A 19,145-nucleotide genomic window follows, 5' to 3' on the forward strand; every position below is an offset into this window, starting at 1 on the left:
CTCTGAGACATCCTTGATCCTGGCACTAGGGAAACAACACACCATTCTGCTTTTTCTCTGCTGGCCACAGAAACGTCTGTCTGTATCTCTGACTACAGAATCCCCTAACACAATTGATCTCTTGGAAGCCGACGTACACCTTGTTGCATTAGAGCCAGTCTCAATACCAGAAACTTGGCTGTTTGTGCTACGTTCCCCTGAGAATCCATCACCCCGTGCATTTTCCAAAACAGCATACCTGTTTGAAATGAGTATATCCACAAAAGATGCCTGCCCTAGGTGCCGACCTCTCTTTCTCTTTCTGGAGTTAACCCATCTATGTGACTGTATCTGAGACTTTCCCCTCTTCCTATAACTGCCTTCCATCACATGCTGTTGCTGTTGCAAATTCCTCATCGCTTCTATCTGACTCCAACCGATCCACTGGATCTGATAAGATTCGCATCCAACAGCATTTATGGCAGCTATAATCCGCAGTAACCCTTAAACTCTCTTTAAACTCCCACATCTGACAAGAAGTACATATCACTGTAAAGGCCATTTTTCCTCCTTCACAATCTACAGACCCAGAAAATAACACTGTCTTATTCCTCTACAAACACTGCCACAGGTTAAGGTAATAGCTATGGCTTATATTTTAAGTTTAATCAAGAGACTTATCTCCAATTAGTCTTTCCAATATTTCTTTGGAGGAATATCTTTTAACGTGATTCACCAAAACTGAACAAAATTATATTTTATACAAAGAAGACATAAGACACTGCATGGACCACCAGTAATTATTTATCTAAATTGACTAATAGGAATTCAGCAATACTGCACTCCCATTTGAAGCAGAATAGTCAGATGCAGAACTATAAGTACTGATTTTACCACATACGCATCATTGAAGGTGATTTCCTCTGAGTGGGTGAGGGCCAATGAATTTATCATTTGAGATTTTGACCTGACATTTTTTTTCCTGAGCTAAACTTAAAATAAAAGATGTATTGTTGATAAATTTTCTTCCGTCATTAGAAAAGGATTTTCACTTTGATGGTGGTGTAAGAACAATCACTTCTTGGGACTGTATTGAAATAAAACATTGTGAAAATATTCAGATATGACATAATTAAGTGTTGTCTGGTGCAGACTATTCATAATCAGAGCAAGTTTGTTTAAATCACCAACTTTCAAAACATTCTTCGAACACCAAATCTCTGTTAAAATTGAGCTAATTAATGATGTCATCATTTTTTCTCTTCATAACTGAATGAAGTACAGTATATCTCAGAGACATCAGGTAGCTTTTTAAAAGCTGCGTTAAATGTGTAAAACTAATTCCCTAACATGCCTCTTTTTTGATACTTTTTACTCATGAATAGGTTACCCACCTCAAAATAGCTTCAAACCAATTACAGATCGCATTGGCTCAATATTAATTGGGTTTGTCATATGAAGCATTTTTGAAAATCAGTCAGAACAAATTATTAACATCTTCTTGGTTTTCATTGTCCTGTTCACATTTTTACATGTATTTGTTGAATCGGTTAATGTTAATTATATTGATAATTGATTCCTAATTGTGATGCAAACTAAGACAAAGTCTGAATTACTTGCTTCCTTGACTCGGCCAAGCAAATTGTGTTTCTTGCTTTAGACTGAATAGGATGGTTAATTTTATTAACAGGTGGTTCTTTTGATCTAAAGAATTGATTGTTCTATTGTGAAAATGTACTTGTTCAAGTAAATGTGCAATTCCCTTGTTGTGATTGACATTCTGGAAATTAAAACATGTACTTAGTGCAATCTATTTGGTGTTTACAGTCATGAAATATTGTTGGATTTGTTGTGATATTTTCTTATGTGAATCATAGTTGCATGATAAATGATCAGAAAAAATTAAACGTTTCCCAAAACCAGAGTTGTTGATGCTCTTCGGGGTAAAACACTGACTACTTGAGTAATCAAATTATTGGAAAAGCTATCAGTTAGATGGGATCATGTTAGCTTAGTTTCAACCAGGAGAAGATTGTCAGATTTCCGATCGACCTGAACAAAATAAGCTCTTTTCATGAACGATTGTGGTATTTGTGGTCATTCAAAGAGAATTTGTCTGTGTGGTGTGAAATGACATGCAATCCACAAAGCAGACTGCGCCAAGTAGGGTAATTGTTAGGCAGTATGACAGATGTCTGTGGAGGAGCACAATAAAAGGTACTGCTTCTCGACCATTCAAATTGAAACAAAGGGCCGCCCCGTTGGCCGGCTGAGACAGAACTCAGGACTGAAAACTTGAAAAATGTCATAAAACCAAATATATTGGTAACTTCCAAACTTTTTTTTTCAGCGATACTGTCATTTCAGTTACCCATGTTGATTCAGACATTGTGTTTCCTTGCTGACTGATTCCAGGTGAACTGAAAACTGCATTCATTAGCTCTGCACTTTGGTGGGTGGAATAATTTAGCTACAAACAAAGAGGGTGACTGAAAATGATCTTGCTCGCTGCATCAAATAGAAATACGTGCTAAATTTCTGATGTACTGCGGTCAAAGAGTATGGGATTAGCGCTAAACTTGCCTCCGTCCGATACTCTGTTGGGTGTGCGCTGTCGGCACGTAAACTCCGATCCTCCCTTCGCCGCCACGACTCATCCGTGCACGCGATGCTCCTGACGTCGCCGTTACGCAGCGGAACATGGCGGCTGAGTAGAATCTCCGATAGCGGGGCTGAGCGGCTCTCAGCGCCTTTTACATTGCGGGTGAGTGAGTGAGTGAGAGAGAGCGCGCGGCTGGGGCTGGTAACGGTTTCGGTCGAGCGGGTCTCACGAGACGGCCTTTCTTTCTTTTTTTTTTGTTTCGCAAGCTCGCTTCCCCTCCTGTCGCGGTGTGAGGCAGGAGGAGGGGAAGATGTTCGAGTGAGTCGCAAGTGCCCCGACGTTGGACGGTTGAGTTCCAACCGCCGCCGCCGCTCGCTCGCGCCGGACTCTCGGGAGGAGGGAGAGTAGCGCGCGGCGCAGCTCGAGCCCCTGGGTCTTGCGTTGTCGGGAAGCGACAATTAGCTTCGCGCCCCCGACTCAGGATCCGCGCTCTCACCTGTTCGGCTCCTTCAGTTGGGATCATGCACGAGGAGCCCGGAGCCAGAGTTTCCATCTCCGGCAGCAACTGGAACTTAGGATTCCTGGGTTTATCTTGGTGGAGCTGCGGGGTTGGCGGATCAGATACTGAAGTTGCGGATTCCTTCACTGCATGTCGCGATGTGACTATTGTTTATAGTTTTGCTTTAACCCTCATTATCCTCCACCTGCACTCACCCGTTTCCCTTTCCATTTTGCTCATCTTTCTCCTCTTCCTTCCACCCGCCTCCCTTAATGTTATTTTTTTTCCATTTCCGCACTGCGAGCAGCGTGGTTCGACTATTGAAAATAATGCAAGTATTCCAGTTACAGGTGTATATTTCGGGCCGTGCAGATAGTGGATGTTGTATAGATTGTAAGAAACTTGTGTTTTCAGCATTGTTTGCTGCCATAGCAGCGGTTTCAGGGCAGATGTTTCGTTTCTAGGCCATATGGGGGTACAGTATTTGATTTAGGTTACTCGATATTTGCAAGAATGGTAAGAGTTTATCTAAAGTCCACAACCGCCTGTCCTTTCTAGATCGTTCGACTGTTCTCCCTGTCTACTAAGCTATACTGAAAAATGTTTTTCCTAATCAGTTTTCCTCGTCACAGCGCAAAAGGAGACTTCTGTATCTCATTGCTTCCTGGAAAGGAGCAATATTACTGACGCCAGTCCCCTGCTTTCGAGTCATTGTCATCCTTTGCACTGTCTTTTCCAGATAATCCAGTTCCCCTTTGAAAGTCTTGATTGAATTTACCGTCACTGCACTCTGATACAGTGCATTCCAATTCTTCCCCACTTGCTGTGTGAAAAAGTTTTTCCTCCTGTTGTCATCGGTTCTTTTGCCCATCTTAAATTTTGTGCCCTCTGATTCTTGATGTTTCTATCAATGGGACCAATTTTTCCATATATCACTATTCAATTTTCTTTTTAAAGACTGTCTACATAATTAAGTTCCCCATTCTTGGAACAATTATGAATCATTTCTGCACTGTCTGAAGTCTTCACACCCTATAATGTAGCTGTCAGAAATAGCATAATACTGAGTTCAAGGCAGTCTTTTTACAAGTTTAACATTCCTTCCTATTAATAAAGCCTTGTATGCTGTATACTTAATTAACCATTCAACTTGTCCTGTCAACTTTTAATGATTTATGTATACATAACTTGCCCCACTGCTCCTGCACTCCCTTTGGAATTGTAATAATTGTGTCTGTCTGCATTCTTCCTATCACAATGAAATGCTTCACAATCTCTGGATTAAATTTCATCGGCTGCCCATTCCATGTGTTTGGTTGTGCCGGTTTTTTTTGAAGTTCTGTTCTCTGCTGCACAGTTATCACTGCTTTCAAACCTTGTATCATCACATGGTGAAATTGTACCCAGTACAAAAAAAATCTAATTGCTGGAAAAACTCAGCAAGTCTGGCAACATACGTGGAGAGAAACCAGAGTTAATGTTTCATTCTGAAGGAGGGTGCTTGCACCCAAAATGTTAATTCTGCTTTCTATCCATCAAAAAAATTCCGGTAAGCTAAATATGAGTTGCCCTAACAAATCCTTACTAACTTTCCTCAAGTAACCTACATTTGTCCAAGTGATTATTAATCTTGCCTTCAAGAGCTCCCGACTTTGAAGTTAAATTGACTGGCTTCTAGTTCCTTAGCTTATCTTTATACTTTTTTTGAACAAGGTCATAACATTTCAATTCTTGACTGCTCAAGACACCAAGTCTCTGAAAATTGAAGATTTATGGCCAATGTTTTTGCAGTTTCCACTGTCACTTGCTTCAATGTCCTTTACATCTCCTCAGGTCCACACATCTCATCATCTTCAAGGACAGATAGCCTATCCAATGCCTCTTAGTTCTTATTATCTCTTTTATTCACCGTCACCACCTAAAAATAGCTGCAAAGTACTTGTCTGATGCCTCAGCCTTGTTCCCTGCCTCCAGGTTTGGTAGGTCCCCTTTTTGCACCTCTTTATAATCCTTTGACTAGGTGCTATAAAGGACTTTTGGTTTCTCTTTCATTTTGGTTGCCAATCTCTTCTAATACTTTGTTTATGATTTTCTTCTTTTCCTTTGGTTTTGAACTTTCACTTCTCCTTTGAACTTTCAATATTCAACCAGATTCTCAATTCTGTTATTCACATGATAACTGTAACAAGCACATTTATAAATCCTTTGGCATCCAGGGATCTGAATTTGTTTGCCATACCTGTCTTCTGTAGAGATATGAGCAGACTATCTCACCTTTAAAGGCAACACGTTACTCATTTACAGTTTAAATTACTATTTCTTTTTCATAAGTGCTAGATACATTATTGATCCAGTGCAGTTACCTTTTCTGAGTTAATGATTCTTATTCTGGATTGTTCCTTACCCTTTCTACAGCCATCTTAAACTTTGGCATAATGATTGGTGTTCCTGAAATATTTTCCTATTGACACTTGATTCACTTGGCCCACCTCATTCCGAAGAACTAGGTCTAGTGGTACCCGTTTCCTTGCTGGACTGGAAACACACTGCTGTGGAAACTTCTGAACACACCTCAGGAGTTCTTGCCCTTCATACTATAATAATCTGGCCAGTATTCAGATCAGATCATTAAAGTTCTCATTATACTTGGTCAACGATGTGTCTTATCTCTAATTTCCTTGCAAGTTTATTCTGCTGCACCTTGTCCGAAATGGATATAAAGTTTACGCTGAACTTTTTTTTCGTTCTGTAGCTTTAGACAAGTAGATTAATTTGGTGAACATTTTCATCTCTTTAATATTTTTGTCATCAGTCTGTATGGATGTGTGATGCACATTGTGGTTGTTATATCTTGAAATGGGACTTGAACCCAGATCTTTTGGTCTGGCTATGGTCACTACCACTGTGTCTCAAGATCTTTCTAATTCATATATTTGTGTCATCTCTTCTCCCGGAAGTAATTCCCTTTCTAGTGTTCTTCATACATTTTCGCAAGTTGACAATATTTAGTTTGTGTTCTTTGTGGCTAAGTTGATCGCATTATTACCTTTCGAGTCAAAAGTTTGGCGTTCAAATTCAATCTTAGACCTGAGCACACAAATCAAGGATTACACTTGAGTGCATTCCTGGGGAGGAATACTTTATTTGGTGGTCACATCTTTGAGATGAGATATTAAGCTATGGTCCCATCTGCTGCCTCATCTGGACTCAGGACTCTTCCACTATTTCAAAGAAGAACCGGTGAATTCTCCTGGTGGCAGAAATCAATACACCAAAAAAACAGGCCATTTGGGCATTGACAAATTGCTATTTGTAGGAGCTTTCTATGTGCAAGTTGGGTGACTTGATTTCTTCATTGCAACACTGTGATGCTGTGTTGATTTAAAAATAATTAAGGGTTATCCTCGACCTGCAATGCTACAAATGTCTGTTTTGATTTTGGATTGATGAAAAGTCTTTGTTATCCCACATTGTTACAAGTCAGATTAATTTGTGTAAGGCTATCGTTACTTCTTGCTTCAAGCATTGTTGGGAATAATAAACACTTAAGTACGGTACTTCTGAATCTCAGTTGTGAAATATTGCTCTTTCAGAAATTCTTTCCTCATCTTTATTTTATTGTAATCAATTGACAGTGTTGAAATGCAAATGTAAAGGGGCATGCATAGTTGATAGAAACTGAAAACTATTGTCTTCTACTTAAAATGTTTGGAGCTGTAAAAATTCATTGTTGTTGTACAAGGAAACTTGCAGATTCTTGGAAAGATCAATGCAAAATGAGCCAAATCATCATTAATATTGACAAGTTTTATCTTGAATGGGAACTTGTGCATTTTGAACTTCTGAAGTCATTGCATGAACACGTTATTTGTTTAGGGTGTAATTTTTTTTTGTATTTCAAGGAAACATCTGTGCATGTCCAGCTGCTGTGTAATTTTTCATGATGGAAATGTAGTTGGGAAGCCTAGATCTGATGTCCATTATTACAGTTTTGATTTGGACTTTCATCGATACAATTCATTTAATTCCACTGGAGAAAGGAATGGTGTGTGCATCCAGATATTTAAAAAAGTAGTAATTTTGAGATTTCTGGAGTAGTTATCTACTTTTCCAATCTTTTGAAAACACATTTTAGCTAAATGTTGTTCAATTTATCAATTGCATTATTTAAAGTGCATGTCTTTTTGTTCCTATTTAACCATCAATGAATACATTTCTAAGTAATATTTTGGTAATATACAGTTATGTGGGACTTGATAAAACTTGATTTTGAAGCGAGTGTTTGATCTTTGATTTTGTTCTGAAGCTGTCTCTCTGATTCGTTTATTGCTAACAATGGGTTTGGTCATCTTCACGCGAGGAGTATTTTTGTAGTATCTTTGGCTTGCTTCTAGTGATCTGAAGTACATTTTGGTTACCAACATGCAATGATCCAGATAAAATTTGTTTGTTTATGGAGTTTCCTTTACTCAAACTATATTATACATAAATGGTGATGTTCTATATTAAATTTAATAATGCTTTCTTGCTTCTATTTGGATAAAGGGATGAAAGTAGCCGAGTCTTTTTATTGTGATGCATTTTTTCCAGTGTTGCTTGGTGATGGGGAATCTACTAGTTTAGTTCCTATAATTGTTTTAGTTGAAATGATCTTCTGAGAACTGTGAAACAGAAAGTTCGTTGATAGAATTGCAAGTTCATTTGAACACAGTGTGGACATTGCACTTATTCCTGTAATTTAGTTTCACAACGATGGCTCAAAAATGGTGTAATTTTTTGACAACCTTTGTCCTCTGCATTTTACTTGAGATATTTGTTCCTATTTGGTACATTTTGGGCATTTGCCTCTATTTTCTTATGTGGGTAGCTCGTGTTCAAGTATGAGGCTGACAAGGTAACTTGAAGTTTGGGATGTGCATACTAGAAACGTGTGCAATTCACAGGTGAGATATTAGTGCACCACCCAACCAGGATTGCAGTGAGAAGAGTTGTCCAGTTGAAGAGGTAAAGAGATTTGCAAACTGATTTCCTGAGGTTAGTGTCAATGTGGTTGAAATCTGTCACTCAGTCAAAAGGAACAATCATGATGAAGAGAAATCAGAAGGCAGGTGACTTGAAATGCTTTAGGGCATTATAAATTTGTTAAATGTACAAAAAAAGGACAATTGTGTAAGGTGTGCACAACATAACCAATATCATTTCTACTGTGCAGCAGTGTCAGGGATGTGAGGTCACACACAATGTGACTTCTGTTTGTTAGTCTGAAGAAGATACCTGCAAGTTGTAGAAGAGTCAGTGTTGTTCTGTTATTGATCCTGTCTTGAGTGGTCAGAGAATAGTGCAACTAAATTTGTATTATCTGGTACATATTGCAAATGCTGGTAAATCAGAAATGCTATTTAACAAAAGAAATACAAATTTTGTTAGTAGCCATACACATATGAATAATTTAACCCCTATTAGTCGGTGTTGTGCCTGGGGAGCCCAATGTAGTGATGATAATCATAATTGAATTAATACTGCAAAAGAGTTGATCATAGAGCATTCACTATCTTTTAGTTGTGTTGTCATTCAAAGTTTTATAATTTCTAGTTGAAGCTTGCTATTACAGTGGATCTCTGATGCTTGTTATCAATGAGTATAGCTTCCATTTGGCCAAGTGAATATGTGATTGGGGGGGAAATTGAAGATTTTGGTTGTTGGAACATGGTTCTGGATTACACGGTGTTAGATAAGATTAATAAAGCAGAATATAGTAGGATTTTCAAATTTAAGTTCCAGGCCTCATCCATACCTTAAGAAAAATGGTCCTTGCCAACTTTCTAAGAACTTCAACGCCCTGACTCTTAATTCCGTTGCTTCCGACAACAGGAGTGTAAGCCGCAGGGCTGCAGGATCAAGCAGTCATAGATTTCATTGAAGTTTAGCCACAAACTACTTGTAAGTCAAGTTTCTCACCATAGAAACAATTCTGGAAGATGAATGTGCAGGACAATTCTGTAATTCTTAAAAATTAGACAGTTCAATGCTCCCTGTCTGCAGGGATCATTGAGGTGATCCTTTTGGCTGCTGCTTCTTGATCTTTCTCCAGGTACTTTTATTTGCTTTCAGGAGGCACGGGGTGGCAGATTTGCACTTACCATGGCTCTGACTTTAAGAGTTAAAAGCCATAATCCATAGTGACAATGAACTGGTTTCTTTAGTTGAGAGAAGGGATTATTTTCCTTACTGGTGAGAATGTGTATAGGGTATAAGCAGGTAGGGGAAGAGTTAAGTTCTGAGTTTTGTGAAATGAGATTCAGCCGAACATGACTCAGATCAGAAAAGAACTTGCAGTTAACAATGGAGTGCTGGAGGCAAGGGTAATGGGTTATCAAGGTGGAAAAGCATTCATTGTGTAAGGTCCGTTTAACATGATGAAAAGTATTCATTGTGTAACAACAGATGGCTTAATCGCTACTATTGACACTCGCTGATTGTAACGGTCACCCAATCAATATGTATGTTGCCTTATCTGGATGCTCCTCCTTGTAAAATGAGTATATTGTACATTTAGAAACTGCTGTTCAAAAGAGAAGACTGAGAGCACATGGGCAATCTTTCCATGCCTCTCTGCCTCTCCTCTGTTGATTGGCTGAAGACCTTCGTCATCAACAACGTGTCACCTTCTCTCAGATCAGTGAGCTACTTGATGCTGACTGAATCTCCATTTGTAAGCATCTGTACTTAGCCTTTCTGCACTGCGAACAAATCACAGTGTAAACAGCACTTAAATTGCTTTTAAAAGTTCTGCCAGGACCAGTGTCCTTGTCATGAATAACCCCCTGAAAGAGGACATTTTTTTTTCTTTTCGATACAGTAATGAATTGGGAGTTGATAGAACTATGTTCTGCTACACTACTTTGTCTTTTTTGTTGAAGACCATTTCAGCATGTAATGTTTGTTTCAATAAATAGGTATAGGTTGATTTAGTCAAGTGGAGACAGCAAACTTTGTTTTCTCTCTGGAAGTTTAAATGTCTATTATGCTGCAGTCGTATAAAATATGCATGGGGAAAATTTCACCTTACAAAATGTGTGAGCAATATTTTTTAAAGTTTGTGAAACACCTTTTGGGTGCTTTTCTGGGAAAAAAACACGAAGGTAGTGATATTGTTGGCAAAGTCAGATTTAAAGTTTTGAGCTTGAAGCTACATATTGAAGGAAGAGGTGATGTTGCACATTGTAAACTTGATAAATGACCAGATCATGTTTTGAAGTGATGTTGGTTGAGAGAGAAAAACATTTGGTTCGGACACTGATTTCACTGTGTTTATAGTAGTACCAAAGGATGTTCCATAGGTGTTTTAAGACATACCACATATTTCATTCAAGTAGAGTATTTGCATTTGTCTTGTACTTTCAATTATCATTACGTCTCAACGCAGTTTACAGACAGTTAATACTTCTGAAGTCTCAACATTGTTGTCACATTTCCTACAACAAGAATCTCCTAGAAATCACAGTGCAGCAATGACAAGGTAATCGATTTTTGTGGATTTTATCCTTTTAATTGAGGGATAATATTCACCACTATTCATGGTTAAAATACGTGTTTTTGGAGCTGGCGCAAGCATTATTGGACTCCGAGATGTGGCAAAATAGCAGGATATATCAGTCTTGCTTCAAATTTCCTAGAATATTTCTACCTCTTGTTGTTTTATTCCGTTCTGTATAAAGAATTATTCTGTAATAATTCTGTATAAAGAATTATTAGCTCAAGCTCACTCTGAAGATGAGGTGTATGGCATAAATCCAAAATTTAGAAAAGATTTCTTGTTGGTAACCAGTTATTGACCAATATCTCTACTGTGTCCATATTAAGATATAAAGCTCCTTAGCTTGCAATACTCCTTTTCAGATGGAGAGATCATTCTTAATGCTAAAAATCACACAGCACCAGGTTAGACTCCAACAGGTTTATTTGAAGCACTAGCTTTCGAAGCGCTGCTTCTTCAGGTGGTTGTCCTTTCATCTTTGAGAATGGTTTTGCTAGTTTTAGTTTGTTAATATCTAAGTTTGTTTAGAATATTTCAGCTACATGACACTGTGATTTTTTGCTATAAATTCTGTGTCTTAAGGTCCTATTCCGCAACTACCTGATGAAGACGTAGTGCTTCCAAATAAACCTTTGGACTATAACCTGGTGTTGTGATTTTTAACTTTGTCCACCCCAGTCCAACATTGGCTCCTCCAAATCATTTTTAATGCTGACTGAGTTGGTTATTGCAAGGGATACTGAAGATATGTTGGTCAAATTCTGGCACTCGGCACCAATGCAAAAATGGCTTTCACAAGAACCTTACGGTGGGATCACACAGCTACAATGTGACGCAGTCCTGCTTCTGAAGCTGTCCAGATTGTTTCCTACTTGTGTTGGGACAGTTGCTGAAATGCTTTTGTAGCAGGATAAGGGAGAAGTACAAGAAGGAATTTGGCCAATGGTGTGCCAAAGGGTTTACTAGTTGTTGGAAGTAAAGTCGGTAAGGATAGTGTCCTTGACCTAAACGCATTAAACTGCTTCATTTAGTAACGTTCTGTCCTTTAAGGTAGAAATGATGATCTTCACAGTACAACAGTAAGCACAATTGAGACTCTTGATTTATACTGAAACAGCCAGTGTCAATGTATACAAGACCTTGGACAATATTCAGACTTTCGCTGCAAAGGACCAAGTAACTTGTGTGCCTCAGTGTCAGGCAGTGAGTATTTCTAAAAGTAGAGAATGTCGAACCATCACTCCTTTGCCAACTCCCCCTCTATCTGGATCTTGAGGGTTACCATTGACCAGAAACTGAACTGAAGCAGCCATACATATAGCTGGGAATTCTGCAGTGCGAAACTCTTTTGTCATGACTCCCAAAGCCTGTTCACCTTCTACATAGTAGTAAGTAGGAGTGCATGTTTCATGAGTGCAGGTTCAACATCACTGAAGAAGCTTGGCACTGTTTCTGACAAAGCAGCATGCTTCATCCACTAACTTCAACATTTGCCTTCTTTATCACTACATAGTGGCAATAATGTACCACTGACAAAGTGTAATTCAACAATTTAAAAGGTTCTTTTGAACAGCTTTTTCCAAACCTGCAATATCTACAGTCTTGAGAAATGAGAACAGTAGATACATACAATCATCGCAACTTGCAAGTTCAACATCAAACAAAGAACAGTACAGGCCCTTTGGCTTTCAGTGTTGTGCCGACCATTTATCCTACTCTAAGATCAAACTAACCTACATACCCTTCATTTTACTATCATCTATATGGCTATCTAGGAGTTGCTTAAATGTCCCTGTCACGTCCACATTATCTTGACTCTAAGTTGTATCTTAGCTATTATTGGGTCAAATTCCTGGAACTCCCTGACAGCCCTAAACCTGCAACACGTGAAGTTTAGTGTTTCAGTATAGCAGTCGCAATTATTCTCTCGAAGTCAATTATAGAATGGCAACAAACGCTGGTTTGGCTAGCAATGCTCACCACCAATGAAATAATTCTTTTCAGAACACTGCTGATATCCTTTAGTGGACATGATTGGAAGTAAAGCTTCAGGGAAGTAACCCCACCTCACTAAAATAATACTTCAGGAATTTTTGTCCACCAGTAAGAGCAGGTAGGATATTGGTTTAACATTGTTAGAGCTGCTATCTTTTGGTTATAATGCAGGGCTGTTTATCCTGCCCTCAGTAGCTCTCCATATTGAGTCAAATTTAATGCCCCGCTGAAATCTCCCTTCCTTCATGATAGTCTTTTAAAACTAAATTATTGTCATACAGATGAAAAAGTTTATTGAGTGACTTTGGCATTATGCCAAACTTTGTGGTTATTCACCTGTGAAGCTCTACACTAGATATGCTACGCAAATCAAAGGTGTTCTCTTAATTGTGACTCCTAATATTCCTAACTGAAGCCTTTATGCAACTACTGCATAACAGTGGAGTTGGAAAGCTGTTGACACTTGCGCAGCAACTGGGTTTAAATGTTCAACCAGAAGGGATGAACTCGGATTTCACTAGTTTCCTCATTTCCCCTCCCCCCCCCCCCCCCCCCCACCTTGTCTCAGTCAAATCCATCGAACTCAGCACCGCCTTCCTAACCTGCAATCTTCTTCCTGACCTCTCTGCCCCCATCCCAGTCTGACCTATCACCCTCACCTTGACCTCTTTCCACCTATCGCATTTCCAACGCCCCTCCCCCAAATCCCTCCTCCCTACCTTTTATCTTAGCCTGCTGGACACACTTTCCTCAGTCCTGAAGAAGGGCTTATGCCCGAAACGTCGATTCTCCTGTTCCCTGGATGCTGCCTGACCTGCTGCGCTATTCCAGCAACACATTTTCAGCTCTGATCTCCAGCATCTGCAGACCTCACTTTCTCCTTTAAATGTTACTAGTTAATCTAAAAGTTTGACTTCTCACCTCACGCCACCCTTGTGATTTAAAACATTTTTGTGCATAATTATTCCTTTTTAGCTATACCAATTTTAAAACTTCAATTCTCAGCCAGCTAAATGAAATCTTGGAAAAGATCTGAACTGGCAGATGAATAATAAATTCACTCTGTTGGAGTTTTGGGTGGAGTTGTGTTGAAAAAATAATGCTGTTAACATTAACCAGTAATGTGCAAATCAGCTACAAAGTTCAAATAATTAAGGTATGCTGAGTTTTGTGAATCTCTCAAACTTCCTTCTTCAGCTTCCTGTAACTTTATGAATTTAATAAACATAATTGTTTGTTAATCCTGGTACAGCAACTTTTAAATCTGGTGGTCAGCATAACTGCCTTTTTAACAGCCTTTTAATTGTTAGTGCAATATTAATTGTTATGAAGTTGAAGGAGCGTACTGTACCTTTAAGAGAGAGTGAAAGTGGTTATGCCCTGAACTCGCAGGCACTTGTCATTTGACTGACTAGCAGTCTGTGTGTACTGGAAAATTGAAAATATGTAACATTATGGCTGTGAAACAAGTACTTGAGTTTTGGTTGCGATGTTTTCACAATAGTTTGAATTTAACCCATCCATTTAAATTATGCCCCAAAACACTAAAACTCCGTTGAATGTGATTTTTACTGTTTTGCCAACATTGAACCAATGAGGCAATCTGATCTTTGGAGTATAAAGAAGCCGGCATTTTGTGAGTTTGCCAACAAGAGCAATCAACTGCCATCACAAGAGTAACCGCGAGTAAAACACTCTTTATCAAAGCTACCTTTTTCATATGAAACACCTTTGCAGCCAAGACCGAAGATCCTCAGGGAGATCCTCAGCCAGAGGAAGGAGGATACCAGAGACATCCGCCGCTGTCTGGTTTTGAAAATTACAGGTGGTTATTGGAACAATAGATTGTTATAGAGTTGGATGCAGCTAACAAGCAGTCAGGAAAAAGGAGGCCTAGAGTTGTAAATAGTTGTCGTTTAATGTTCACTCTCAGAGTTAATGAATAAATTTGTTTTTTTTTCTTCAGATAGTGGAATTTGGGAGTCCTCTGTCACTCATACTTCAACAGATTATGAGGCAAGGCGAGCTTATCTGGGCGTTTGGTTTAATTAGCAGAGGGGTTCACCACCATGTTGTAACAGTTTGGGGGCTCAAGTCTGTAATTTGGACAGGTTTAGATAGATCTAGTCTGAGATTTGGACAGATTTGAACAGATTTGGGGTACAAAAGATCCTAGCAGATTTAAACACTTGCTGATTAGTGTCTGAGATCATTAAATAAAAATGTAGGAGAGACAATTTGTTTAATTTAGGTTACTTGTGGTTGTTTAAATTAAAAGTGGGAGAAATGGCTCATAAAATTGCTAAAGAGGTTCTGGAAGATGGTTCCCACATTTGCCAAGAAAGTGTAGAAGGACAGAAAGAGACCATACTTCTAGAATTAGCAAAGAGGTTCGAATTGGATTTAACCAGAGACAAAAGTAAAACTGAAATTGTAAGGGTGTTAGTCAAGCACTTCGGTGTATCAGAGGAACAGACAAGTGCAGTAGAGTTAGAAACACTTCAATTAAAATTGAGGATAAAGAAAGGGAGAGAGCATTTGAACTTGAGAAGTTGTGACTTAGTCAGCAAAGTCAAGTTAACAAGATAGAGATGAAGAGAGGAGGTAGTGATATATACAAATATGTTAAAATACTGCCACATTTTGAGAAAGATTTTGAAGCCATCTTTATTTAATTTGAAAAATTGGCTAGGTAGATGGAGTGGTCAGAGGACTTGTGGGTTATGCTAGTAAGCAGAGCTCATGAGGTATTTGCAGTGCTGTCAGATGAGGGGTCAAGAGATTATGAAGAGGTCAAACAGGCTATTAGTGCTTATGAATTGGTATAGACAGCGGTTCAGAAACATAAAGAAGCAACCAGGTCAGACTTATGTTGAGTTCGAAGGAAGTAAACAAAGTTAATTTGATAGATGGGTGCAGGTCTTTTAAAAATAGACAAGACCTATGAGGCTGTAAGAGAGGTTATTCTCCTGGAAGAGTTTACAAACTCACATAAGAATTCATGTGGATGAACAGAACATTCAAAAAGTGAGAAGAGCAGCTGAGATGGCAGATGAATATATATTGGTACATAAGGCAAAGTTTAGCTTCTGGCAAGAATTTCATCCTGTGAGGGATAGAAATTGGGAGAAAGGAAGATTCTACACTACAAAACAAAGAGTCGAGAACACTGGTAATTGGTTATCACTGGTTTAAAAAGAAGACCAAGAGGTTGAAAGGCTTCAGGTGTTTTCATTGTAATGTAGTGGGACACAGAAAATTCTAGTGCCAGTGGTTTAAGAAGGGCACTGGCAAAAGGTGTTTCCTCTGTGGTAAATTGGGACACGTAAAGTCATAATGCTGGTCATTAAAGAAAAGCACTATGGGAAACAATATGGTAAAAGAAGCTAAGTCAGTGCATTAGTGAAAGTAATAAAGGAAACCCCAAGAAGAGCCGAGATGCTGCAGGAGAGTGCACAGCCTAGGCAGGGGCTGGGCACAAAGTTAGTGTCTGATCTGTACAAAGAATTTGCCTCTGTGTGTAAAGTTTACTCAGCAGGGGGACAAGGGAAAGAAGTTATAATTTTGAGAGATAAAGGATCCAATCAATGTCTAATAGTAAGAGATGAACGTATTTGCACTCCTTCTGACGTGTTACCCGAGAGAGTGGTAGTTTGTGGCATAGATGGACCAAAATGTAGTGTTCGCCTATGTAAGATCAGGTTGGAGTGCCAACTCAAGTAACAGTGGGAGTGATTGACAGAGTGTGAATTCCAGGAATACAGTTTGTTCTTGGGAATGATTTTAGCAGGATCCAAGATGGGAATCATACTTCTTGTTGTGGAGAAGCCAATGGAAGTCCAGGAAACTGAGGAGTTAAAAGAAAAATACCCTGCGATTTTCCTAGACTGTGTAGTAATAAGATCCCACTATCATAAGTCACAGCACAAAGCAAAAAGAGAAAGATGAAGGAGTTGAGGTTCAGTTAGCGGATATCCTGTTTGATATAATGGTGCAGGATAAACCTGAACAGGCAGGAGTGTTTAATCCTGAAAGGCTAATGGACATACAACAGAAAGACAAGGCAATTAGAGAGATAGATATATATATATATATATATATATATATATATATTTTATAGTCACAGAATATGCCTGAGGGTTATTATCTTCTGTAGAATCCTAAAATGAAAGTGGAGACCATGGCAGGTTAGTGCAGAGGAGAACTGGGCAGAATTGCATCAAATTGTGTTGCTGGTTGCATACAGACAGGAAGTGCTACAGGCAGCACATGAACTACCACTAGGATGTCACCTAGGTGTACAAAAGACTCCCAGGCTAAGGTACAAAAGCATTTCTATTGGCCTGGAATGCACAAGGATGTGGTTACATTTTGCTGTACATATCATACAGGCCAAGTGGTAGGTAAACCACAGGCAGTATCAAAACCAGCACCTTTCCCACATTCCCGAAGAACCGTTTACCCGAGTTATGATTGACTGTGTAGGTCCCTCCAGATGTCTGGAAACAATTCCATTATGGAGTATTAAGGAAAAAGGGTGGTAGAGGAGTTGGTAGCTTTCTTCAATGGGTATGGGTTACCCAGAGAGATTCAGTCAGACCGAGGGTCTGATTTTACTGCGAGGCTGTTTAAGGAATTCATGGATAGCTAAGATATACAGCACTTTAAATCAAGTGCGTATCACCCTGAATCCCAGGGAGCTTTGGAAAGGTGGCATCAGACCCTGAAGACCATGTTGAGAGCATACTGTCATGAATTTCTGAATGATTGGGATAAAGGTATCCCATTTGTATTATTTGCCATTAGAGATGCCCCAAATGAATCTACTCAGTTTACTCCCTTTTGAGTTAATATTCTGTCTTGAAGTGAGAGAGCCTTTAAAATTAATTAGAGAAATTGACAGGACCAAAGTTGGAGATCTCACACTTGGCTGAAGTAAAGGAGGTGGGGGAGAGATTAAATTAAGTAGTTGAGTTAGCTAAACAGCACCTGAAGAAGGCATGGCATAGATTGAAACAGGTGGCAGATAAAAACTCTAAAATCTGGATGTTTTCCTGTGGGGATGATGTATTAATATTGTTACCAGTGGTAGGAGATCCCTTCAAAGCCAGGTTTAGTGGGCGGCACGGTGGCACAGTGGTTAGCACTGCTGCCTCACAGCGCCAGAGACCCGGGTTCAATTCCCGCCTCAGGCGACTGACTGTGTGGAGTTTGCACATTCTCCCTGTGCCTGCGTGGGTTTCCTCCGGGTGCTTTGGTTTCCTCCCACAGTCCAAAAATGTGCAGGTCAGGTGAATTGGCCATGCTAAATTGCCCGCAGTGTTAGGTGAAGGGGTAAATGTAGGGGAATGGGTCTGGATGGGTTGCGCTTCGGCGGGTCGGTGTGGACTTGTTGGGCCGAAGGGCCTGTTTCCACACTGTAAGTAATCTAATCTAATCTAGTAGTCCCTATCAATTTGAGGAAAAGTTGAGTCTGGTGAACTATCAGGTAAAGATGCTGTGGTTCTGTTCGCTGAGCTGGAAGTTTTTGTTGCAAACGTTTCGTCCCCTGGCTAGGCGACATCATCAGTGCTTGGGAGCCTCCTGAGAATCGCTTCTTTGATGTTTCCTTCGGTGTTTATAGTGGTCTGTCCCTGCCGCTTCCGGTTGTCAGTTTCAGCTGTCCGCTGTAGTGGTTGGTATATTGGGTCCAGGTCGATGTGTTTGTTGATGGAGTTTGTGGATGAATGCCATGCCTCTAGGAATTCCCTGGCTGTTCTCTGTCTGGCTTGCCCTATGATAGTAGTGTTGTCCCAGTCGAATTCATGTTGCTTGTTGTCTGCGTGTGTGGCTACTAAGGATAGCTGGTCGTGTCGTTTCGTGGCTAGTTGATGTTCATGTATGCGGATTGTCAGCTGTCTTCCTGTTTGTCCTATATAGTGTTTAGTGCAGTCCTTGCATGGGATTTTGTACACTACATTAGTTTTGCTCATGATTACTTATGATTACTTAGAAAAGCATTGTTTGATTAGAGATATTCAGTATGGCTTTGTGAGGGGCAGGTCATGCCTCAGGACTCTTATTGAATTCTTTGAGGATGTGACAAAACACATTGATGAAGGTAGAGCAGTGGGTGTGGTGTTTATGGATTTTATCAAGGCATTTGATAAGGTTCTCCATGGTAGGCTCATTCAGAAAGTAAGGAGGCATGGGATGCAGGGAAATTTGGTTGACTGGATACAGAATTGGCTGGCCCATAGAAGACAGTGGTAATAGATGGTAAGTATTCAACCTGGAGTTTGGTGACCAGTAGTGCTCCACAGGGATCTGTTCTGGGACGTCTGCTCTTTGTGATTTTTATAATTGACTTGGACAAGGAAGTGGAAGAGTGCATTAATAAGTTTGCTGATGACACTAACGTTGGTGGAGTTGTGGATACTGTGCAGGGCTGGTATAGGTTGCAATGGTACATTGATAGGATGCAGAGCTGGGCTGAAAAATGGCAGATGGAGTTTCAACCTGGAAAAGTGTTAAATGATTCACTTTGGAAGGTT

At 39.6% G+C, this 19,145-nt stretch overlaps 1 protein-coding gene across 3 annotated transcripts in view; it reads left to right on the plus strand.

Moving 5' to 3' along the window:
• The first annotated feature begins 2,412 nt into the window (after positions 1–2,412).
• Positions 2,413–19,145, plus strand: part of scml2 (Scm polycomb group protein like 2) — a 113,825-nt gene continuing 97,092 nt past the window's right edge. Inside the window, exon 1 of one of the 3 annotated variants that reach the window (XM_043700486.1) lies at positions 2,413–2,743. The gene's annotated coding sequence lies outside the window, so the exon portion shown is untranslated. The remainder of the gene's footprint in view (positions 2,744–19,145) is intronic. The other 2 variants (XM_043700485.1, XM_043700487.1) reach the window with 2 other exon arrangements.

The sequence above is a fragment of the Chiloscyllium plagiosum genome, chromosome 12, assembly GCF_004010195.1.
Source record: "Chiloscyllium plagiosum isolate BGI_BamShark_2017 chromosome 12, ASM401019v2, whole genome shotgun sequence".
In the NCBI taxonomy this organism is placed as follows: domain Eukaryota; kingdom Metazoa; phylum Chordata; class Chondrichthyes; order Orectolobiformes; family Hemiscylliidae; genus Chiloscyllium; species Chiloscyllium plagiosum.